Raw genomic sequence first — 27,304 nt, 5'->3', positions numbered from 1 at the left:
TTTTAATCTCATTGTTTTTTCTATATGGAAAGGAGTAAGAGAAAATAGAATAAAAACTTATTTCAACAATTACTGAGTTTAAATATTTTTCATTTTCTGACCTGCTATTATTGCTCTTTCTTCTATTATTAAATTTGATTTCAAATTAGATTGCTTTACGGGGCTCAACATTTTAACACTTCTGATTTCAAGATTGAATATATTACTTTCATCATTTCACTCCCTTATTATTTACTTCCCTGGAAATCAGATAAAAATTACATTTCTAATCATTAAAACAATTTGAGCCCACTTAAAGTAACTGTCCCTAATATCAAAATTGGGGTTCATATTGATGATTGGTGTATATAGCTACAACTAGCATCTGGAGATTTGTTTCTTAATTAATACAGTTAAGGAGTTGAAATAATCAGATAATTGTAGTAAGCTCAATATCTACTGCAATTTAAAAACAGTAACAACATGACCATCTTTTCCTGATGCTTTAAATTTAGCAATTTTAATAACACTTTTTCTATACCCATAGCTTCTGACAATTTGTAGATCTTTATTTTGATTTTTTCCCTCAATTTATGATTGAGGCTTCATTTGCTTAAGGGATACTTATCTAATAAGCTAATTTTGTGAGTATGAAAAGATACAATTACATCTTATATACCTTTGAAGATAAACTGTTTTGATATGATATGGTATAAACCATGATTGATATTAAAGGACCAATTAAAGGTTAATTCTTTAATACTGACATAACACTAAAAAGAAAAGTTTTATTGAGTGTGAAATGAGATAATTTTATTGATTCATCGTAATACAACCTTCCTGAGATTATCCAACATTTCTGAGAACATGTATTATTTTCTTAAAAATGTCTTCCTCATTGTAATTATTATGTTTCATTTCAATTTTTAATTTGAGAGTGAAAAGAATATATGCAGAAAGGAAGCATAGAAGTGTTTACTATTAAGGTTACTGGGAATCTAATAAGAATAAACCTTTTAAAGAAACTTTTATCACACTTAAAAATCTAGTCTGTATGCTGGAATCCAAGCTTGTCGTTTTTTCCCACTCTGCCAAGTAAAGCATTACGGCTATAAACCAGGTCACAAAGTAATGTTTCAAAATGTTTTGAACAAAGTTGGGAACTTAAAATACATTAATAGTAAATAAAAATCACATGTGAAAAATAACATTTGAAGGTTCAAATAAGCATGATAAAAACCCATTACGAAAAGCCAGAAGAAATGCCTACAACCTTCCAAATTACAAATATACAAATTTTAAACTACAAACATCCAAACTTTAATCCTATTTTATTTCTTAAAATTCATCTTACTTGTGTAAGGATCATGGAGGAAGCAAGGAATGTAAAGATGGGAGGGAGAAGAAAGGCTTATTCAGGAATAGTTTCCATAATGCAGGAAGCTCCTTGTCATTAAAGGAAGAGCTATAAGAAAGGAAGACTCATCAATGTATAATTTCATCAAGCAACATTAAGACAGGGGCAGTGGCATGTGGCCCTCTGTCACATGTTCCAAGAAACTAGCTATTTAGAGTGCTAGACACGTTTACAAGCATTTCTCCTTTATACAGGTATATTCTTTGCCCTCTTACCTAGTTATAAAAAGGTTAGAGGTCAATGTGCCAGGTGTATAGCAGTAGTGATTATGCAGAAAGACATCCTCAGAAAAAGATACAGATTAAAATATTAGGAAACTACCAAGTAAATGAGGGGGAGACAGGAGGAGAGAAAAAATAGAAACGACAAATCTAAACTTTAAATTTTGTAACATATATGTTTGTTTTAATTTGCTTTCTCAGCAACCTCCAACCTATCCAGTTCATTCAAGTGGAAATGAACGCACACACAGATATAGTCACACATTTAAAAAATAATCCTCAGAGGGTTATTTAGTGGTGATTAATAGATTGACATCTTGAGAAAGAAGGAAAAAAAAGTGTTAGAAGGGTAAAAAGTTCAAGCTCTTAGAGAATTCCAAGATCCAGGTTCCTATTACATATTTTATTATTATATTTTTTTCCTTTTCATGACTGTATTCAGGCCCCTCATAACCTCAACAGTTGCAAAGAAAAAGAAAAAGATATGAACTACAGTCTGACAGGAACACCTCCAAAATCTCATATATATATACCTCAAATTCAACAATGCTTCATTAAAATATCAGCTCTCAGATTAAAACAATAACTTTTATATTCAAAAATAACAAATTTACTTCAGTGTGTCTGCTGTTAAAAATAATTTTAACTCACATGAGAAAAATCATGGAAACATTCCAAGCCTTGTTATTACTATCCTTGGGGCTTTCTTTTCCCTCTGATCTAGAATGGAAATTTGGCAAAGTTCTTACTGAAGACACTGCCACCAAGAAAAACAAACCTGTTGTCACAAATGCTGCCTGTTTGCAAGAAGCTGTATTTCTTCACATATGATATCATGAGTTCTGTATTTATATTTACATTTTGTAGTGACATTTAAGTTTTCAACTTTTAGCACCTTATCCTTTTTAGTAATTTCAACTTTTTTTTAACTGGGCAATTGGGATTTCTGAATACCATAACCATTACTATCATCATTTTGAGTAGGAATCCAGATTAATAATATTACAATCCTCTTGTCCAAAGATTTGAAATACTTTTGGCAGTCAGCTAAAAGGTACTTATAAGTTCATAGGATTATATTAAGTACTTATGTTAGCATAGACAGTAATGCACATTCTTCTGTTGCTAGAAACTGGTCCATTAAAATGTTCCCACATTTATCACAGAAGGAACTCTCTCAGGTCAGTTGAAGGAAATGAGGAAGTCTTAAAGGATGAATTTTATCATATATTTCCTAGCATTCACAGTTGGGGCCAACATTCCACAGTGAATTCTTTCATTCAGTTTTCTACTTCTGTTTTCAGAAGAAACTTAAGATGAGAAACACAAACACACACACATATATGAATGAAAAGTAATCATGTAAAAGTATTATCTGAGGGTCCTCTAAACTTAAGGAGAATTTTGGGTGAAATTTAAAAAAATTATTATTGTATCTAAAACAGATATATGCCAACAAATACGTGTTACATTTCAAGGAAGCAAGTACATTTAGATGAGCGGCTATTACCTCTTATTCGAAAGACCCAAATATTAAGTAGAGGGGGAAATTTTACTGAAATCAGACATTGAGTCCAGTAATAGGAAACATTTACTTGTAAGTAAATGTCATGTTATAATGATTTTAGGAAGGAGTTGTGCAAAAATAATAAAATTACAAAGACGTTTAAGTTTTGTTTATATGACTATATGGCATTAGAGGCAAGTTATTCACATATCAAAATTCCTAAACAAAAGAAAATTAAGATGTTGTTAAAAGTTATGTTACTGAAGCTGACTATTGACTAGGGATAAAATAGAAACAAAGTGCATGACTGCAGATATCATTTGAGTTTTCTTTTTTAATTTTTATTGGAGTATAGTTGATTTCCAATGTTGTGTTAGTTTCTTTTATACAGTAAGGTGAATGAGTTATACACATACATATATCCATTCTTTTTTAGATTCTTCTTCCACATAGGTCATTACAGAGTATTGAGTAGAGTTCCCTGTGCTATACAGTAGGTTCTTATTAGTTATCTATTTTATATATACTAGTGTGTATATGCCAACCCCAGTCTCCCAATGTATCCCCCCCCCCCTTTCCCCCTTGGTAACCATAAGTTTTAAGATTTAAGTGAAGCCTGTGCATTTTTGCCACACCAGTGGGTAAAGACATATGGACTAACAGCCACCTTTTATGTAACTAGGTACGGGGCTGCTTAAGGGTATCAAAGCTTCGCCCAGACAAATAGACCAAAAATGTTGCCAGAAAGGCTGTGTGTGTGAAGGTTCCCTCCAACCCACAGCCATTTAGTGTTTCTTCCTAAAGTGAGATTGGCCTTGGGTTAGAGGAAATAATAGGCTGCCGAGATTATTAGTCTCTTTACATTAAAGGCCACGTCATCTTTTTCTCCTGCACCTACAATTATGCTTGACACATTCAGATAATAACTTAAATAACACCAAAATCAATAATTTAACTTATTAATTAGTATAATTAGTTAATATGCCTATGCAAAAACACCTTATAGATTATATATGGATTTTCTGGCTAATAATAATAAGTGACATAATTTGTTCTTAATACTCTCTGCAACTTGTATTTCTATAACATTGATTACATTTCTGACCAAAATGAAAATTAGTTAAAGATTTGTAACAAAATGTTTACTAGGAAAAAAAGGAGAATCTAGTGAAATAAAGCAGCTATAAAAGAGTAAGTCAACAGAACCAAAACTTGGTTCTTTTCTAAGATTAATATTGAAAAACTACTGATAATTAACAAAAAAAAAAAAGAGAGAGAGAAAGTGAGCAAAAGAATCATTTGAATGAAGAAGTCCTATCTTTATTTAAAAAGTAGATGAATATTTTTCTGATTTTCCAATTTTTCTTTAAACAGTTTTGGTGACTTAGATAAGATTGTTCATTTTAACTAATTTTTAAAATTTTTGACACAAAGATGTTCCTAATACCATCTTATCTTTTTAAAGTGTGCATCTCCTATGGTAATGGAATAGAGAAAAAAATTGATCAAAGGAACAAAACAGAGTGATGAACCAAAATTTAAAAATGTGGAAATTTGACATAATGGATAGTTTATATTGAATAGCAATTGTTTTACCCCCTTTATATAGGTGAGATGCTTATAAGGGTTTTTATGCCTTTTAGCATTTCCTCCGTACATTATTTTATTGTCTGTGGGACTCAGATGAAACATCCATTTAACATCCTAATTCAATAGCAAACACTATGATGTCAAGGGGAATGCATGATAAATGGCTTCATATGTGCAGGTGGAGTATATAATATATAATATTTACTGCACATGTTTGATACCTGGCAGCATCATTCTACGTCCTGCACCTGTATTTTCTAACTCTCAAAGCAATGGCTTCTATGATCTGTATGATTATCACTACTTTACACAGGAAGAACTAAGGATCAAAGTAGTTAAGTATTTTGATTAAGTTGCTTAACCTTAACAAGAATAAGAGCTAGAACTGGGATCTGAATGCAGTCATTCAGAGAGCAAAGACAGCTGTGCAAGGGAGAACTTTTGACAATCAACAGCTTTTAAAATGTTTACCTTGGGCTTCCCTGGTGGCGCAGTGGTTGAGAATCTGCCTGCCAATGCAGGGGACACGGGTTCGAGTCCTGGTCTGGGAAAATCCCACATGCCGCGGAGCAACTAAGCCCGTGCGCCACAACTACTGAGCCTGCGCGTCTGGAGCCTGTGCTCCACAACAAGAGAGGCCGCGATAGTGAGAGGCCCGCGCACCGCGATGAAGAGCGGCGCCCGCTTGCCGCAACTAGAGAAAGCCCTCGCACAGAAACGAAGACCCAACACAGCCAAAAATAAATAAATAAATTAATTAATTAAAAAAAAAAAATGTTTACCTTCATAATTGTCAAACTATATCTCTAGAAAATTCTAAGCAACCAATGCTAAATTCATTCAATACTATATGAACAAACACATTCATTTATCATACTCAAGTTTTATATGTCCAAATATAGAATAGTGAAATAGATGTTGATACATGCAGTTATTAGTTGCCATTAAAATAAAATTTACAAAATCTTATTATCATATTATTACATCTACATTACAATTCTAGTGGAAATAATCAGCACACAAAAATGAAAATATAACATTGTGTCAACTATGTCACAAATGCACAGCTGAGGGATTGGAAAGGAAATGTTAACAGCATTTTCGTCTTGATGGAGGCCTACGAGGATGATTATTCCTTTTATTTCTCTGTACTCTCTGCGTATTTTGCAACAGTCATGTATTCCTATGTTATTAAAAAAAACAACAAACTAAGTATGCTATTTCTAAGTATTGTTTTAAAAATCAAGCAACATATTTAGTTTCAGTGTTCTAGCAGAGAGTGCAACACAGAGGAAAGGCCTTTTCTGGGCCTGTGAACTTGCTCAGCAGTTGACCAGTTTCAGCCTTGGGTAAGCAAGCTACTCATCCGCATTTTAGGACAGAGAGAACAGATTCAGAGAAGACAACTGGCGCATAGCGATGTTCACAGATCAAATTAGATAATAGACAAGAGTGGGCTTTAAAAACCCGAAAGGCCCATGGAGATAAGGTGCCAGTACATTCTGGTAAAGCGTGAAACATGCAGTTGGATAAAATACTTGTGATCTAATGACCCAGAAAAATCAATAGTATGTTATTTTAAGCACTATCCTTGAAATATTTCCTACTCAGAGAACAACTTCAGGAAGGAAAGTTAAGTTTCCTGTCCTTGACTTTCCCTTGTTGAATAACATGTGTAACACTCTTTATTTCTTTGAAAAATGATTTGAGATCCGTGCATTAAAAAGGGTTCAGTTCAGAATACTATTACTATCACAGAATGACATATTCCAGCCCACAAGATTTTAGAAAATGACATATCTAAATTATATAGAGGTCAAAACTCTAGCTCCAAACATATGTATGGTTTTCTGTCTTCATTTGGGCCAAATTCCTTGGAGGCAGTATTTAATATGATTCTATTACAAATCCAGAGAATATTGGGTTGCGTGTTAAAAGTAAAACTGAAAACTTTTATTCAATTTAAACTGATAAGTGCTAGTAGTTTGAAGGTTAAACATGTGCAGGAAAACACTCCGTAACAAAACTTAAGTCCAGGCAGAGGCACAGCTCAGAGGCAAAGGCAGGAGACCCAATTGTAGTTCATTGAAAGTGGTATTTAATTAACAAAAAGCAATGTCGATTGGTCACGGCTGATTAAATCTTTTGATTCTTTCTTACCTATGATCTTCTATTGTGATCAGGCCCCAAGTCCAGGAAATTAGGAGTATTTCTTTGAAAGACCCAATTCCTATTAATTTAAATGCCTTTTTTTTTTCTTAATAAAAGCTGACCACAAAGGCAAGGTCAGCCCTATTTCATGTCTGATATGTTGTGATTCGCCTTCCTATATCAAACTATAACCACAATTTGTATTCCCAGTGGCAATTATTGCTTATATTACATGGGGTTTGTTTTGTTCATGGTTTTTACCCAGTTTGTCTATGTGACCATTAACATAAAATATGAATAACTTGAGATAGATATATTAGAAATCAGTCATTAGACCAGTATTCTGAAAGATCAAGATATATTCTACAAGAGAACAGAATTTTAATGTCCCTTGAATACCATAAAACTCTATTCTTTTCTTTTTAGTGAATGTGTACATTTTATTGCTTTTACTGGTAAGGAAAAAAAAGGACAGATGGCACAGAAATGGAACCTAGGAAAATTGCTTACAGTGAAACCAATTTTAATACCCTTGCTAATAAAGTTCTCTCTATACATATGGGCCTGATCTTTCCAGGAAAAAGGGTGTAATTCTTTATTTTGTCCAGGGAGTTTAACTCTTTCAATACCCTGGAGCACTATACAGTGCATTAAATTATACTAAATAGCTTGGAAGAATTAACACACTTTCCAAGTCAAGTCTTTTATTTCTTTCTGCTGGGTAACACCAGGCCATTGATCATATTAGAAAGTCTAACCAACTCCCAGAAGGCACTTTCCCTTATATCAGAGCTAGCCAGGTGTGATAGTTTCCTTTCTTGAACTCCAATAAACTTTACAAGACCTATTCAACATCACTCAACTAAATCACGTAATGATAAATTTATAACCCAGTGGTGCTAAACGATATAGTTGATTGTCTCTACCGCTTGCTAACTAAATATTAAACATAAAGCCAGCTAACCCAACATTGTTACTTGAACTTTATCATCTCAAAACAAGAGAAAAACTTCATGACACACCATATTTCCCTTAATTATATCTTTCCTCAACTGGTCTTATAAAATGGGGGAGCTAGTCAAGCTTTTTATCCCACCTCAGGGGGTCAAGAGAATAGGAAGCCTGTCACTAATTCCTTTCACCTCACAGGCAAAACTCCTTCACTCAATTAACCAAGACCAGGTGACCCTCCAGTGAGTCTGCGGAATGCAGAGAACTCACAAACCCTGCTTCCATCTTGGCAGAAAGGGAGCCCAGCCTGCACCTGATTAGCAAGCTTTGCTGCAAAAAGTTAGTAAATGGATGTATTTTTCCCCATGAAACCTGGGAAAGAGCATGGATGCTGAGTACAAACAATGACTGCCTTGGCCAAGCAAAGTCCGGAGCATTCAGTGCATTAGCAGACCTATCATTTATAGAAATCAATTTATCAAGATAGGCAAATGGCAGCTACTCATGCAAATCAGCAACCGTCAACCTCCTAAGCTAGCATTTTGACCCAAGTTGTTTTTAACATATCCTGATGATACATTTAAGGTGGTGACTAATTGTATTGAATGTTCAAGACTAAACACAAATATATTCATATAAAATTAATGGTGGAAAAACAGCAGCATAGGGAGAAGAGATCGAATTTCTGATTCAGAAATTAGGAATGACTATCCCAAGTATCAAACTATGAGAAAGGTGGCAGCTATAGATAGTGGTTATCTGGGAGGATGCTGGAGACCTGAAGACCTGGATTCAAAATGCTGGCTGAACCCTCATAAGTTGTATAAATTTGCATAAGTTCCCTAATCTCTCTCAGCCTCAGTTTCTCATCTGGAAAACTGGAAAATTAATAATGATAATAATAGCAATCATACTTACTTTATATGGTTGTAGGGAAGATTAAACGACATATTGCAATCAGGGTTTAGAAGACAGGCAGGCACATAGTATGCACTCAGTAGCTGTGCGCTCTTATGACTATTAAGGACATTTAGTTAGTGAAAGCAGCAAAATAATCAAACGAAAAATAGACTCTTTCACAGAATGCAAGTCTATTAAATGAGAAGTTAGGGCTTTGCCTAATAATTTGGCACCAACTTGCTGGGATACAGGAAATTAAAAGGGAATGGCTTAGAGTTGTGACTTTCAAAATGCACTTAACTGGATCCTAAAGCAGTTTTTGGAAGTGTCTTTGCGTCCATGCTGGGCAAGGGAAAGAGGCAGAGTGGAAGTTGAGCAGGCAAAGTTTCCTGCTCCCATTTCAATCAGGGAACAGGTTTGCTTTGATGTATTTTATATATTAGACTTAATCATACAATTTTATTTGAAAATTATAAAGGTAAAAATTTTTTTAAAGTGCATGCTTAGTGTAACTTGAAGGCAGCTGCTGCTGAGAAGCTGGTTATAACAGTAATAGGTGCCTTTCCCTTGGGTTATTTACCCATTCCACCTTAGGTAAACATTGAAAATTCCCCCATCAAGAATGCTAATATTAACTACTTATTAATCAGCACTCATTTGCTAACTCGTTATTGGTGAGTCACAGGACTTTCAATCCACTGAATTTCTCTAGTTTTTATTAGGGACTACACCCTAATAGTATGGGGTTGCAAAAACCCTAATGGACTGCAAGTTCCAGGAGATGCAGTGGTAAAGGGTATCTGCTCTTTGTGCTGGTGAGGTCTGGAGGATGCTTAAACCGATTCCAGCACGGCAGCCATTGACCATTCCTTTCCATCCAAAGAGCCTGCCATTCCTTAAGAAAGCATGTGTCTAGGAGGTTGCTGAAATCTTCATTTTCAATGTACTGTTTCACAGGAAGCCTTTAAGATTTCATCAGTGGAGTAAACCCACATAATACCACATAAGCCTCATTTTTCTTTACAAAAATCCCTCTTTCTATTTTAGCATCATCTGCACGTTGTCTCTGTGACTTTGACATCCCTTTCTAAGATCTGTAGTGGCTCCTGTCTGATTGATTCCTGCTCTGTTACCTGAGGAGTTCAACAGTCTGGCAGTTGCAGGGCACACATATTTGACTTTTAGGTTTACAGTGAAGATCTTAAGTTGGATCTGGATACTTTAGGTTCGAAACCATGAACCATACCCTCTGGAATGTAACGTGAGCAAATATAAATTATGAACCCCATGTGGCTTTGTCGCAGCTTGAAATAGTCCAAGTAGTACAATTCAGCAAGCAAAAAAAAAAAAAAAAAAAAAAAAAAAAAAAAAATTCCTGTCTCCACCTACAACTCACAAAGAACTTTAAAAGGGATATAAGTTGTAACCCACAGCAACATCACTGAAAATTTCTTTTCTTCTTTTCTCAGTTCTCTCTCACTTGTTTCTTTGAGTATCCCATTTGCCAGTTGCCCTTCTGCTTCCCACCCTTGACACATTCCACTCTCTACTCCAAACACTGAAGAGTTAAACGATATTTCCTTTCCAGAGATGGCACTGAGTTGAACATCTTTCCTTTCTTCATATACCTGACAAATTAGAAATGGCCCATAATAATTTGTATCATGAGGTTATCTAGTGTTCTAACAGACAGGTATTTCTTATTGACATGTTTAGATTTTGTGTATAAATAGCTAAAATTTATAATCAAATGTTTAGGGGAGAAATCAATATATTGGAAGAAATTTAATCAAATTGATTGAAACATTTGTCATCTGTATATTTCTTACATTGTGTCTTAAAGCAGCCCCATCCTGAGACTTTCTGTATTGATTTTCAAGGGTAGTATACCACACTCCTATTTCCTGTTCCAAAAAATAAATACACAATTGTATGCCATTTTACAGCCTTAGACTTATAACCCAATTTATTGCTGAAATTTTAGAGACTATTAAATAATTTTTGCCGATTCAGGTATATAAAAAAGTATTCTGTTTCTAGACTAGATTTTTCCCCATAAGAAGTTGTTTTAATGTTTTTCATTAACAAGCAAGTAAGTATATTTAAGTATAACTTTTCCAATAATTTTTACCCTAATAAATCAAGGGAAAAATGAAATTAATAAAAAGCACTTTTGAAATGGTCCATGTCATACATGTAAGTTTCCTCAATAAAATTTTAAAATGTTTTTCTTTAACGTCCACTAGTACAATAAGCACATAGTAGAACAAAGCAAACCCTTGATGAACCCTTGTGGATGTGGAATTAGGTATCTGTGGATATAATAATGAGTGAGGATGGCGCATATGTAGAGTCTGGTTCTAGCTTTCCCTGTTACTCAGTTGAGTGACTTTGTAAAAAAAAAAAAATGTGGGTAGACATTTTGAGGTCAATTCTCTAGATTTTGGATAATTACTTTATAAAACTGGAAAAAAGCTTGCCATTCCTACTAAATAGGATTACTGTCAGGCTTATAGAAATTATTTAAAATATAGAAATAAAAGCTACCACTTGAGTGTTGTTCTATGTCAGATGTTTAGAGTAATTGTACCTGTCTTTATTTATATACACATATATACACCTTAAGTAGTGAATGTATATTTTAAAATCTAAAATAACTCATTTGGATATAAGCTTTCATTGGAATTATGCCCCATCATTTCTTTATACCTGTGCTGTCTAAAATGGCAGCCACTAGTCACATAGGAGTATTGAGCATTTGAAATGTGCTTAGTATGACTAAAGGATCTGAATTTTTAATTTGATTTTAATTAATTTAAGCATAAAAACAATACTTCAGTAAATGGGAAACTTTTAAGCATGTCTATAATGGATATGTGAATCTAATTTTTCAACTGTAAATTTTATAAAATCTAAGTTCAGATCTATATTTTAGATGAAAATTTGGCATCCAAATTGAGAAGTGCTGTGAATATAAAATATTCACTGGGTTTTTAAAAGTTGGTATGACTATAGAATATAAAATGTGAATAATTTTATATTGGTTACAAGTTGAAATAATATTTTGGATATACTTGGTTAAATGAAATATTTCATTAAAATTAATTTCACTTTTTAAACTTTTTTAATGTGGCTACTAGAAAATTTAAAATCACCTATGTGACTTGCATTATATTCCTTGTGGATAAAGTTGTTATATATTAATGAATGAAATCAATTTGAAATGAACATAAAATTCAGGCTTTAAGTCCAGAAGGAGACATCATGGAGGCTGGGGATATGTATAGAACAAGGAAATGTGAATTATTGGTCTTTGTGTTTCTTATTAGAAAGTCTATTCAGACTGCAAGTAATTTCTTGATGTCACAAACCTTGATAATACAATTTAGGTGGTATAGAATGTTTTTATTGTATTGCTCTTAAATTCATAACTAAATTTTAAAATGAAATGGATTAGAATTCCCTCAACCTCCACAAAATAACATTTGTATGGCATAGTCATAATAGTAAAAATGATTTCTTAACAACATAATGATTTATATCGTTTCCACTTTGAAATATATGCATCCTAAGCATCATCTTAAATGAAAATTGACTATTTGGATGATATTCTTCAATATGGCTATTTCATTAATTTATTCAACAAATATTTATTTACAGGCACAGCCTTTGGTGTTGGGATATAATAGTAAACAAGAAAGATTTAGGCTCCATGTCCTAAAGGAACTTAAATAGACCAAAAATAAATAAAAATAACCTAACTACATATAATTTAATAAATTTAAATAAAATATTATGTCCTTTTAAGCAAAGACGTAATGGGAATCAGCAGCAGTTTTTAATTAAATAATGGGGGTTAGAAACCCCATTGAATTACACCAAGGATACAGTAAGAGGCAGTTCTTTCTAAAAGTTTGACTACAAAGGATTTCTGTGAAAAAACGAAATACCACAGAAAGATTTGGGGTTTTTATGAAACTTTCTAGAAAAGGTTTTTAAAAGCAATGGGAATAACCAGTAGAAAGTAAGGGAACAATGATGCAGGAAAGTGAGGGGATAACCAAAGCAGCTGAGTTTCTTAAAATCTGGAGGGCACTGTATCTATAGCACAAGAACAGAAATGCATTTCTACAGAAGGGGGACACTTCATGTATTATATCAGAAAGGAAGAAGAGAAGTTGGACTTGAATGTGAATAGCAAAAAAGAGAAAGGAGTTCCCATCCAATGAATACGATTTACACATATAAAGCAAGATCATCTGCCAAGGTCTTGAGGGCTTAAGCAAGTATGAATTTATTACCTGAAGGCATGAAAACATGAGCCCACAAGAGAAATCCAATAGAGTTGCTGGACATTACTAAGCATAAATTTGAGGTTTATGCTCAAGAATTTATGTAAAATAAGTCTGTTTAGTTTATGTGATTATTTATTTCATGCCAAATATGGTGGCTCTGGTTCTGGTGTGGAGAAAATAAGAATTAAGATTCATAAAGAATTAAGATTTTGCCAGTGGAGAAGGCAATGGCAATATTCATGATTATAATGATGGAAATTGGCAACTAGGTTGAAAAAAGTTATAAATGAAGCCAAGAGTGAAAAATCAATAATGGGGGTGGGGAAACATGGATTGGAGCTGTCAATATGCCACATAATTTTGGCGATGGAAGTAAATGAGCAACATAATCCAAAGTACAGAAAATGCTGGTTGCAAAGTGGAACATCTGAAACTAAGAATGCTAATATTTCTGGCTTTCTGATAAAGGGCATAACAAGGGAATTTGGGACTAAAATTGATTGGTTTTGGAGAAGAAGATGCCAAGACTCGATAGGTAGGTTTTGAGTGCATTATTCATGAGGGTATTGGTGTCCCTGAAAATGACCAAAGGATATTCAGTGGAAAAGAAGGTGGGAGCAAAAAACAAATCTACAGTGAAAGGGCGTGATTAATACATAGTAAATGATATCATTTAAGAGACGACAGGGAGGATAGTGTATATTTATGGAGTAAATTCAAATAAACATTGTATTGGGCAAAGAGGTAAGAAAAGTAATGATCTAAAACCAAAATGGTTATCAACCTTACCTTTTGAAAAAAAAAAGTTGAGGACCGAGTCAAGATGGTGTACTAGGAGTACAGAGAATTCAGATCTCCTCACAACTAGCGCACCTAGTGCCCAGGCACTGGTGGGGGACCAGGGACACCTCAGGGGATGGGAGGAACCCCCAGCAACTGGGTAGGGTGAGGGTAGTGAAAGGGGAGGAGAAGTGGAGGTGGGATGGGACTGGCAGCCCTGAGGGGCGGCTGGGGGAGGGGAAGAGATCCCACGCCCAAAGGGGGAAATTGGGGAACCATCGGGAGTGCAGAGGATCAAATGGGGGCCTGGCCAGGGTTCCCCTACGCGCTTGGGCCCCCAGGAAGCTGCTGAGATCCCAGGCCTGATCCTCTGCCCACGGAGGCCCTTGGGTCCTGAGGCAGTGGGAGGGAGGGAAGGGGGAGCAAAAGTAAAGGCTGGACCTCCAGGACAAGAGTGGCTGGGGGAGGGAAGGAGTTCCTACACCCACCGGGACCCACCCATGGTTAGGGGTCCAACAGCGATGGGTGAGACCCTGGGGAGATGGTGGGGGAGGGGTGAAAAGGAATGGAAGGGAATGCAGCCAGTGCTTTCCCTGTCCACATAGGCACCGGGGAGCCTCTTGGACTCCCGGGCCTAACCTCCTGCCCTGGGAGCCTCACTCCTGCTGTGCAGAACCCAAGACCCACCCCTACACCCCCACCCAGGGCCCAACCTCTACACTCGGAGACCCTCTCCAATGCCCTGGGCCTAAACCCCACCCACACACCCTCCCTCAGGGCCTACCTCCAGACTCCAGAACTCCACACTCCAGAGGCCCTCCTTTCACATGCTGCCTCTCCCCTTCCATGCAGGTCCTAAGCAGAGGCCCCGCCCCACGGTCAAACGTCATGCCCCCCACCCGCCTAGGTCCTGCCCTACCCTAAACCCCACCCCTGCCTAAGTTCCACCCCTGACTAAATTCCGCCCCCATAGCCAAGGCTTTTTTTTCCTTCTTCTTCTTCTTTTAGATCGGGGTTCTGTTTTACCTTGTTGATTAATTGTTGTTGATTCTTTTATATTTTTATTTTTCCTAAAAAAATTTTTATTTTATTTTTTATACTTTGTTATTGTTCTCTCTTTTAGGCTTGTTCCACCACCGCTTTTTTTTCCTTTCTTTTTTCTGTTGTGGTTTTATTTTACCTTGTTTCAATTGTTTCAATTATAATTTTAGTTCTCCTAGTTTTTTAACTTTCTAATCTTATTTTGCTTTTTGTTCTTTGACATTGTACTGCTCCTTTTTTTCTTTCTTTTCTTTCTTTTTTTTTTCACCATGCCACGAAGCTTGCAGGATATTGGTGCCCAGGCCGGAGGTTGGGTCTGAGCTCTTGTGGTAGGAGGTCTGAGTCCAAACTGCTGGACTAACAGAGAACCTCAGACCCCAGGAAATATCAGTTGGAGTGAGGCCTCCCGGAGGTCCTCATCTCAGCACCAAGACCTGGCTCTATCCAACTGCCTGCAAACTCCAATGCTGGACGTCTCAAGCCAAACAACAAGTAAGACAGGAATACAGCACCATCCATCAAAAAATAAAAATAAAAAAGAAAAGTCAAAAAAGTATGTTACAGACAAAGGAGCAAGGTAAAAACCTACAAGACCAAATAAATGAAGATGAAATAGGCAACCTACCTGAAAAAGAGTTCACAGGAATGATAGTAAAGATGACTGAAAATCTCAGAAATAGAATGGAGAAAATACAAGAAACATTTAACAAGGATCTAGAAGAACTAAAGAGCAAACAGACAGTGATGAACAACACAATTACTGAAATTAAAAATACTCTAGAAGGAATCAACAGCAGAATAACTGAGGCAGAAGAACGGATAAGTGATTTGGAAGATAAAATAGTGGAAATAACTACAGCAGAGCAGAATAAAGAAAAAAGAATGAAAAGAATTGAAGACAGTCTCAGAGACCTCTGGGACAACAATAAATGCACCAAAATTCGAATTACAGGGGTCCCAGAAGAAGAAGAGAAAAAGAAAGGGTCTGAGAAAATATTTGAAGAGATTATAGTTGAAAACTTCCCTAACATGGGAAAGGAAATAGTCAATCAAGTCCAGGAAGCACAGAGTGTACCATACAGGATAAACCCAAAGAGAAACACGCCAAGACACATATTAATCAAACTATCAAAAATTGAATACAAAGAAAAAACATTGAAAGCAGCAAGGGAACCATAAGGTTAACAGCTGATCTTTCAGCAGAAACTCTGCAAGCCAGAAGGGAGTGACAGGACATATATAAAGTGATGAAAGTGAAAAACCTACAACCAAGATTACTCTACCCATCAAGGATCTCATTCAAATTCAACAGAAAAATTAAAACGTTTAAAGACAAGCAAAAGTTAAGAGAATTCAGCACCACCAAACCAGCTTTACAAAAAATGCTAAAGGAACTTCTCTAGGCAGGACACACAAGAGGAGGAAAAGACCTACAATAACAAACCCAAAGCAATTAAGAAAATGATAATAGGAACATACATATCGATAACTACCTTAAATGTAAATGGATTAAATGCTCCAACCAAAAAAATAGACTGGCTGAATGGATACAAAAACAGGACTCGTATAGATGCAGTCTACAAGAGACCCACTTCAGACCTACGGACACCTATAGACTGAAAGTGAGGGGATGGACAAAGATATTCCATGCAAATCAAAAGAAAGCTGGAGTATCAATTCTTATATCGGAAAAAATAGACTTTAAAATAAAGAATGTTACAAGAGACAAAGAAGGACACTACATAATGATCAAGGGATCAATCCAAGGAGAAGATAAAACAATTGTAAATATATATGCACCCAACATAGGAGCACCTCAATACATAAGGCAAATGCTAACAGCCATAAAAGGGGAAATCGATAGTAACACAATCATAGTAGGGGATTTTAACACCCCACTTTCACCAATGGACAGATCTTCCAAAATGAAAATAAATAAGAGAAGCTTTAAATGACATATTAAACAAGGTAGACTTAATTGATATTTATAGGTCATTCCATCCAAAAACAACAGAATACATTTTCTTCTCAAGTGCTCATGGAACATTTTCCAGGATAGACCATATCTTGGGTCACAAATCAAGCCTTGGTAAATTTAAGAAAATTGAAATTGTATCAAGTATCTTTTCCAATCACAGTGCTATGAGACTAGATATCAATTATAGGAAAAAATCTGTAAAAAATACAAACACATGGAGGCTAAACAATACCCTACTAAATAACCAAGATGTCACTGAAGAAATCAAAGAGGAAATCAAAAAATATCTAGAAACATATGACAATGAAAACACAACAACCCAGATCCTACGGAAAGCAGCAAAAGCAGTTCTAAGAGGGGAGTTTATAGCAATATAATCCTACATATATATTATATAATCCTATATATATTATACTATATATAATATATTATATTATATATTATAGTAATATAATCCTATATATATATTATATTATATAATCCTACCTCAAGAAACAAGAAAAATCTCAAATAAACAACAAATTTCCTAAAATGTTTTTAGGAAAAATAAAAATATAAAAGAATCAACAACAATAAACAACTTAACCTTACACCTAAAGAAATTAGAGAAAGAAGAACAAAAATACCCCAAAGTTAGAAGGAAGGAAATCATAATAATCAGATCAGAAATCAATGAAAAAGAAATGAAGAGAAAAATAGCAAAGATCAATAAAAATAAAAGCTGGATCTTTGAGAAGATAAACAAAATTGAAAACCCATTAGCCAAACTCATCAAGAAAAGAAGGGAGAAGACTCAAATCAACAGAATTAGAAATGAAAAAGGAGAAGTAACAACTGACACTGCAGTTGTTCTCAGATACAAAGTATCATGAGAGATTACTACAAGCAACTATATGCCAATAAAATGGACAACTTGGAACAAATGGACCAGTTGTTAGAAAAGCACAACCTTCCGTAACTGAACCAGGAAGAAATAGAAAATATAAACAGACCAGTCACAAGCACTGAAATTGAAACTGTGATTAAAAATTTCCAACAAACAAAAGCCCAGGCCCAGATGGCTTCACAGGTGAATTCTATCAAACATTTAGAGAAGAGCTAACACTATTCTTCTAAACTCTTCCAAAATATAGCAGAGGGAGGAACACTCCCAAACTCATTCTATGAGGCCACCATCACCCTGATACCAAAACGAGACAAAGATGTCAGAAAAAAGAAAACTACAGGCCAATATCTCTGATGAACAAAAATGCAAATATCCTCAACAAAATATTAGCAAACAGAGTCCAACAGCACATTAAAAGGATCATACACCATGATCCATTGGGGTTTATCCCAGGAATGCAAGGATTCTTCAATATACACAAATCAATCAATGTGATACACCATATTAAAGTGAAGGATAAAAACCATATGATCATCTCAATAGATGCAGAAAAGGTTTTGACAAAATTCAACACCCATTTATGATGAAAACTCTCCAGAAAGTAGGCATAGAGGAAGCCTACCTCAACATGATAAAGGCCATATATGACAAACCCACAGCAAACATCCTTCTCAGTGGTGAAAGCTGAAACCACTTCCTCTAAGATCAGGAACAAGACAAGGTTGCCCACTCTCACCGCTATTATCCAACATAGTTTTGGAATTTTTAGCCACAGGAATCAGAGAGTAAAAAGAAATAAAAGTAGAATCCAAATCGGAAAAGAAGATGTAAAACTGTCACTGTTTGCAGATGACATGATACTATATGTCGAGAATCCTAAAGATGCTACAAGAAAACTATTAGAGCTAATCAATGAATTTGGTAGAGTAGCAGGATACAAAATTAATGCACAGAAATCTCTTACATTCCTATACACTAACAACAAAAATTCAGAAAGAGAAATTAAGGAAACAATCCCATTTACCACTGCAACAAATAGAATAAAATACCTAGGAATAAACCTACCTAAGGAGACAAAAGACCTGTATGCAGAAAACTGTAAGACACTGATGAAAGAAATTAAAGATGATACAAACAGATGGAGAGATATACCATGCTCTTGGATTGGAAGGATCAACATTGTGAAAATGACTATACTACCCAAAGCAATCTACAGATTCAATGCAATCCCTAACAAACTACCAATGGCATTTTTCACAGAACTAGAACAAAAAATTTTCACAATTTGCATCGAAACACTAAAGACCTAGAGTAGCCAAAGCAATCTTGAGAAAGAAAAATGGAGATGGAGGAACAGGCTCCCTGACTTCAGACTATACTACAAAGCTACAGTAATCAAGAGAGTATGGTAGTGGCAAAAAACCAGAAATATAGATCAATGGAACAGGATAGAAAGCCCAGAGATGAACCCATGCACATATGGTCACCTTATTTTTGATAAAGGAGGCAAGAGTATACAATGGAGAAAAGAGAGCCTCTTCAATAAGTGGGGCTGGGAAACTGGGCAGTTACATGTAAAAGAATGAAATTAGAACACTTCCTAACACCATACACAAAAATGAACTCAAAATGGATTAAAGACCTAAATGTAAAGCCAGACACTATAAAACTCTTAGAGGAAAACATAGGAAGAACACACTTTGACATAAATCACAGCAAGATCTTTTTTGACCCACCTCATAGAGAAATAGAAATAAAAACAAAAGTAAACAAATGGGACCTAATGAAACTTAAAAACTTTTGCACAGCAAGAGAAACCATAAAGAAAAGAAAAAGACAACCCTCCGAATGGGAGAAAATATTTGCAAATGAAGCAACTGACAAAGGATTAATCTCCAAAATATACCAGCAGCTCATGCAGCTCAATATCAAAAAAACAACCCAATCCATAAATGGTCAGAAGACCTAAATAGACATTTCTCCAAAGAAGATATACAGATTGCCAACAAACACATGAAAGGAATCTCAACATCACTAATCGTTGGAGATATGCAAATCAAAACTACAATGATGTATCACCTCACGCCAGTCAGAATGGCCATCACCAAAAAAATCTACAAACAATAATTGTTGGAGAAGGTGTGGAGAAAAGGGAACCCTCTTGCACTGCTGGTGGGAATGTAAATTGATAAAGCCACTATGGAGAACAGTATAGAGGTTCCTTAAAAAACTAAAAATAGAACTACCATAGGACCCAGCAATCCCAGTACTGGGCAGATACCCTGAGAAAACCATAATTCAAAAAGTCATGGGGACTTCCCCGGTGGTGCAGTGGTTAAGAATCTGCCTGCCAAGGCAGGGGACATGGGTTCGATCCCTGGTCCAGGAAGATCTCACATGCCGCAGAGCAACTAAGCTCATGTGCCACAACTACTGAGCCTGTGCTCTAGAGACCGCAAACCACAACTACTGAGCCCACGTGCCACGAGTTCGATCCCTGGTCCAGGAAGATCCCACATGCTGTGGAGCAACTAAGCTCGTGTGCCACAACTACTGAGCCTGTGCTCTAGAGACCGCGAGCCACAACTATTTTTTTTTTTTTTGAGCCACAACTATTGAACCCACGTGCCACAATTACTGAAGCCTGCACGCCTAGAGCCCATGCTCCGCAACAAGAGAAGCCACTGTAGTGAGAAGCCTGTGCACTGCAACGAAGAGTAGCCCCTGCTCACTGCAACTAGAGAAAGCCCATGCGCAGCAGAGAAGACCCAACGCAGCCAAAAAAAAAAATTAATTAATTAATTAATTTTAAAAAAGTCATGTACCACAATGTTCATTGCAGCTCTATTTACAATAGCCAGGACATTGAAGCAACTTAAGTGTCCATTGACAGATGAATGGATAAAGAAGATGCGGCCATAAAAAGAAACGAAATTGAGTTATTTGTGGTGAGGTGGATGGATCTAGACACTGTCATACAGAGTGAAGTAAGTCAGAAAGAGAAAAACAAATACTGTATGCTAACACATATATATGGAATCTAAAAAAAAAAAAAAAAATGGTTCTGATCAACCTAGATGCAGGACAGGAATAAAGACATACACTTAGAGAATGGACTTGAGGACATGGGGAGGGGGAAGGGTAAACTGGGACGAAGTGAAAGGGTATCATTCACATATATACACTACCAAATGTAAAATAAATAGCTCGTGGGAAGCAGCCTCATAGCACAGGGAGATTAGCTCGGTGCTTTGTGTCCACCAGAGGGGTGGGATAAGGAGGGTGGGTGGGAGACGCAAGAGGGAGGGGATATGGAGATATATTTATGCTCATAACTGATTCACTTTTTTATACAGCAGCAACTAACACATCATTGTAAAGCAATTATACTCCAATAAAGATGTTAAAAAAAATAAATGTAGTCTCTATTTAAGAAAGAATGAGGTTCCAGTTAGGGCAAGCTTCCAGCAGAAATTGTGCTGGGAAGGTGCTGAAGACACAGGAGTGTCCTGAGTACAAACAAGGAGATCATGTATTGAAAGGGTGTGTATGAGGAAAAGGCAGCCCCTAATGGTTTAGATGGGGGAATAAATAGAGCAGGATAGGACTGTAAAGCAGGAGAGGGCTAATTCCTTATTCTCTGAAACAAGGATAGGAAAACAGAACTAGTATACAAGCTTCAGATACCTTCTTTGGCATCATATATAGAAGACTGAAAGGTGAATGGTTTCTGAAGCTTCTAACCTTGCAGATATGCTTATGAAGCTACAGCTTTTGAGGATGCTTAAAATGATTTTCTTAATGCTTTTAACCTAAGATATAGTGACATATTTAACACACTTAAGCAACATGAGACTCTTTTGTGTTGTTTTTCTATATACATATATGTTTTGAATTGCAATTACATAGCACAGTGTAATTAACTATAGTCATCATATTATACTTTAGATTCTCAGACACTATTTTTTAACTAAAAGTTTGTACCATTTTATCAACCTCTCCCTAATTTCTCACATTCCCAGGCCCTGACAACTTTTTTTTTTTTAGTACACATACAAGTGATACTACGTAGTATTTTGTCTTTTTTCAGTCTGGCTTATTTCACTTGCATAATGCCCTTAAGGTGCATCCGTGTTGTTGCAAATGGCAGAATATCCTTCTCACTTATGGCTAAAATTATTCACAAATGTATAAATAAGTGTTTTATCTATCTATCTATCTATCTATCTATCTATCTATCTATCTATCTATCTATCTATCTATCTATCTGTCTGTCTGTCTGTCTGTCTGTCTGTCTATCCCTCCATCCATCCTCTTTATACATTTTTTTTGTTGATGGACCCTTAGGTTGTTCTCATATCTTGGCTATTGTGAATAATTCTGCAGTGAACATGGGAGTGTAGCTGCCTCTTCAATATCATATTTTCATTTTTTTGGATATATACCTGGAAGTGAGATTGCCAGATCATTTGGTAGTTCTGTTCAATTTTTCTGGAACTTTCATACTATTTTTCCATGGTGGCTGCACCAATTTACATTCCCATCAACAGTGCAAAAGGGTCCCTTTTTTTCCACATCCTTGCCAATACTTGTCATCTCTTTTCATAATAGCCACACTAACAGATGTGAGATGATATCTCACTTAGTTTTGATTTACATTTCCCTGATGATTAGTGATGTTGAACACCATTTCATAAAAGTACTGGCCATTTGTAGGTCTTCTTTGGAAAAATGTGTCTTCAATTTCTCTGCATATTCTTTAAACCAGCTTTTTTGTGTGTGAGTCCTTTAAATATTTTAGATATTAACCCCTTATCAGGTATATGATTTGCACATATTTCTCCCACTTTGTATGTTGCCTTTTAGTTTGTGGATGGTTTCCTTTGCTGTGCATAAGCTTTTTGGTTTCATGTAGTCCCACTTGTTTATTTTTGCTTTTGTTGTCTTTGTATTTGGTGTCAAATCCAAAAAGTCATTGCCAAGACTGATGTCAACGAGATTACCCCTATGTTTTCTTCTAGGAATTATGCAGTATCAATTCTTAGATTTAATTATTTAATTCATTTTGAGTTGACTTCTGTGTATGGTGTAAAATAGGAGTCCAGTTTCATTCTTTTGTGTGTGGGTATCAGTTTTCCCAACACCATTATTATTCATTATTATATATTCCTGGTGCCTTTGTTGAAAATTAATTCACCATGTATGAGTGGGTTTATCCTCGCATCTCCATTATCTTCCATTTTACTGTGTCTGTTTTTATGCCAATACCATACTGTTTTGATTACTATGGCTTTGTTATATAGTTTGAAATCAGGAAGTGTGATGCCTATGGCTATGTTCTCTCTCAAGATTGCTTTGGCTATTTGGGGTATTTTGTGTTTTCATACAAATATTACGACTGTTTCCCTGTGTCTCTGCAAAATGCCATTGGAATTTTGGTAGGGATTGCATTGAATCTATAGATTCCTTTGGGTAATATGGACCTTTTAACAATATTAATTGTTTTAGTCCATGAGCATTGAATATCTTTCCATTTAGTTTTGTCTTCTTCAATTTCTTTCATTAGTGTCATAGTTTTCAGTGTACAGATCTTTTACCTCCCTGATTAAATTTATTCATAGGTATTTTATTTTATTTTTTAATGCAATCGTAAATGGAATTGTTTCTTAATTTCTCTTTCTGATAGTTTGTTGTTAGTTTATAGAAATGAAACATATTTCTGTATATTAATTTTCTATCCCACAACTTTACTGAATTAATTTACTAGTTCTGATAATATTTTGGTGGTGTCTTTAGGATTTTCTGTATAAAGTATTGTGTCATCTGCCATGACAGTTTTACTTCTTTCTTTCTATTTCAGATTCCTTTTATATATTTTGCTGGTCCGACTGCTATAACTAAGACTTCCAGTACTGTGTTGAATAAAAGTGGTGAGAATGAGCATCTTTCTCTTGTTCCTGATCTTAGAGGAAACCCTTTTAGCTTTTAACCATTGAGTATGATGTTGCTGAGGGCTTGTCATATATGGCCTATACTATGTTTATTATGATGTAAGTTCTCACTATACTATTTGTTGAGACTTTTTATCATGAATGAAAGTTGAATTTTGTCAAATGCCTTCTTTGCACCTATTAAGATGATCGTATGATTTTTACCCTTTATTTTGTTAATGTGTTGTATTACATTGACTGATTTGCAAATTTTGAACCATCCTTTCATCCCTAGAATAAATCCTAAATGATCATGGTGTATAATTCTTTTAATATATTGTTGGATTTTGTTTGCTAATACTGTGTTTAGGATTTTGCATCTGTGTTCATCAGGGATATTGGCCTGTAATTTTCTTTTCTTGTAGTGTCCTTATCTGGTTTGGTATCACAGTAATGCTGGCCTTGTAAGATGAGTTTGGGAGTATTCCCACATTTTCTATATTTTGGAAGAGTTGGGAAGAATTGGTATTCATTCTTTAAATATTTTGTAGAATTCACACCATATCACACCAGAATCCATCTAGTCCTGGACTTTTCTCTGTTGAGAGGTTTTTGATTACTGAATCAATATTCTCACTAGTAATTTGTCTGTTCAGATTCTATATTTCTGCATGATTTGGTCATAGTGGTTTTCAATATATCCATTTATTCTAGGTTGTCCAATTAGTTGGTGTATAATTGTTCACAGTAGTCTCTTATGATCTTTTTTATTATTGTGGAATTAGTTATAATGTTTCTTCTTTCATTATACTTCTATTTATTTGAGTCCCCTGTCTTTCTCTCTCTTTCTTTTTTTTGGTAAGTCTAGCTAAAAGTTTATCTATTTTGTTTATCTTTTCAAATAATCAACTCTTAGTTCCATTTATTTTTTTTAATTGTCTTTTTAGTCTTTATTTTTTTTCCACTCTGGTCTTTGTTATTTCCTTCCTTCTACTATCTTTGGGCTTAATTTGTTTTGCTTTTTCTAGTTCCTTTAGGTGGTAAGTTAGACTGCTTATTTGAGATCTTTCCTGTCTTTAATGTAGGTGTTTATTACTGTAAATTTCCCTCTTAGAACTGCTTTTGCTGGATCCCATAAATTTTGGTGTGTTGTATTTCCATTTCCATTTGTCTCAAGGTATATTTTGATATCTTCTTTGACCCATTGGTTGTTTGGTAGCATGTTGTTTAATTTTCACATGTTTGTGAATTTTCCAGTTTCTTCTTGTAATTGATTTCTCATTTCATACTGTTGTTATTAGAAGAGATGTTTGGTATGATTTCAGTCTTCTTAAACTTATTAATACTTATTTTGTGGCCTAATATATGATCTATCCTGGAGAATGTTCCATTTGCACTTGAGAAGATTGTATATTCTGCTGCTGTTTAAGAAAATGTTCTCTGAATGTCTGTTGAGTCCATCTGGTGTAATGTGTAGCTTATGTCTAATGTTTCTATATTAATTTTATGTCAGGATTATCTATCCATTGTTGCAAGTGGAATATTTAAGTCCACTACTATCATTGTATTGCTGTCAATTTCTCCCTTCAGGTCTCTTATTATTTGCTTTATATATATATAGGTGCTTCTATGTTAGATACATAAATATTATAACAAATGTTATATCCTCTTGTCGGATTGACCCCTTATTGTTATGTAATGACCTCCTTTGTCTCTTATTACAGTCTTTGCCTTAGGATCCATTTTGTCTGACATAAGTACGTTTACCCCTGCTTTCTTTTGGTTTCCATTTGTGTGGAATATCTTTTCCCATCCCATCCCTTTCAGTCTGTTTGTGTCCTTAAAGTTGAAGTGAGTCTTTTGTAGGTAACATACAGTTGGGTCTTGTTTTTTCTAATCCATTCAGCCACAATATGTCTTTTGATTGGAGAATTTAGTCCATTCACACTTAGAGTAATTATTGATAGACATGGACTTACTATTGCCATTTTGTTAATTATTTTCCAGCTGCTTTGTAATTCCTTTGTTCATTTCTTCTTCTCTTGTTCTGTCTCTTTATGAGTTTGAAATTCTGCAGTGGTTTGCTTAGATTCCTTTATCTTCATATTTTATGTATCTACTATAGGTTTTTGCTTTGTGTTTAACAGGAGGCTTACACAAAACATTTTATATTTATAACAGTCTATTTTAAGCTGATAATAACTTAACCTTGAATATGTACTAATGTTCTACAATTTTACTCCCTGTCCTTCACATATTGTTTTTGATGTATCAACTTAAATCTTTTTATCTTGTGTATCCATTAAAAAATTACTCTAGTTATAGTTAAAGACTTGTGTATGTATATATGTATACATATATGACTTATGTATATATACAAATTAATTATATAATTAATTCTGAGTATAGACACATTTATTTGTTGTATATTATTATTACTTATTTCATACAGTATTCATTTAATACAATAAAATGGATATAAATACCTAATTTTTTAATTTGAATATGTGTTTTATAAGGTAATAAATCTTTTTTTATATTCAGCTTTATGAGTATGCTATACAAATCCAAAATAATGAGGAAATTTGTAATGTCCAAACTCATGCAATAGATATTTAAAGCTTTGACATAATCTCAGCTTTCAAACTAATTTATAATGCATATGGAATGCAAATTCTTGGCACAATATCTAGACCATTCAAATTATGTTTTCATAGCAGCCTACTCTTTGGAGATAGTTATAGTATCAATAGGAAAGAGTTGAATAGGTTCTTCTCCAAAATTTCTTATTTTACACTTTTGTGTGATATGTTACCAGATTTTGAATGATAATCTAAATTCATTTTCTTTGTCAGACTTTATTATTTTATTTTATTTTTTTAAGATTTTTTTGATGTTGACCATATTTTTAAAAAGTCTTTATTGAATTTGTTACAATATTGCTTATGTTTTATGTTTTGGTTTTTTGGCCCTGAGGCAAGTGAGATCTTAGCTCCCTGACCAGGGATTGAACCTGCACCCCCTGCATTGGAAGGCAAAGACTTAATCACTGGACCACCAGGGAAGTCCCCTAATTTATTTATTTTTATCTTAAGTAGTTTAAACTACATTATAAAAATTTAAGAGTCTCACTTTTACTCCCATCATGTTAACTCATTTGAAGTTAATTACATCATTTAGTAGAAACTTAGTATGTCACTCAGTAGTATTTTTACTTATGTAAAACTCATGTACTTCAAAGTATAGAGATAATTTGTGTTTTGTATATTATATGGTTGTGGAAATTGAATCACAGAGATATTAAATCACATCTAAAATATAGCAGAGCTGGGACCACTCTCTAGGATTCTGGAATGAAATAATTCTTTTCTCTCTATCACACAAAGCCACCTCCTTTTATACTTTATTTTGAAAACTGCTTATTCATTTTTTTCTCTTTTAAATGTTATTCAAGGTAAATGGCCTATTCTAAGAAATGTGTCTTCAAAAGGATCATATGCAAAACATCTGTATCTGGCCTGTTGTCCATAGTATAAATTCAATAGCTTTAAACTTTTAAAGTTTCCAGGCAAGAAAAAAAATGCTAGGATAAATGACAGACTTAAAATAAGAAATTTGTGTGATCCACCATGATTCTGGTGAGGTCATGAGGGAAAAAATAGGTGCCATGTTTGGCCA

Source organism: Balaenoptera musculus, chromosome 2, assembly GCF_009873245.2.
Source record: "Balaenoptera musculus isolate JJ_BM4_2016_0621 chromosome 2, mBalMus1.pri.v3, whole genome shotgun sequence".
Lineage (NCBI taxonomy): Eukaryota > Metazoa > Chordata > Mammalia > Artiodactyla > Balaenopteridae > Balaenoptera > Balaenoptera musculus.
This window is presented reverse-complemented; position numbering follows the sequence as displayed.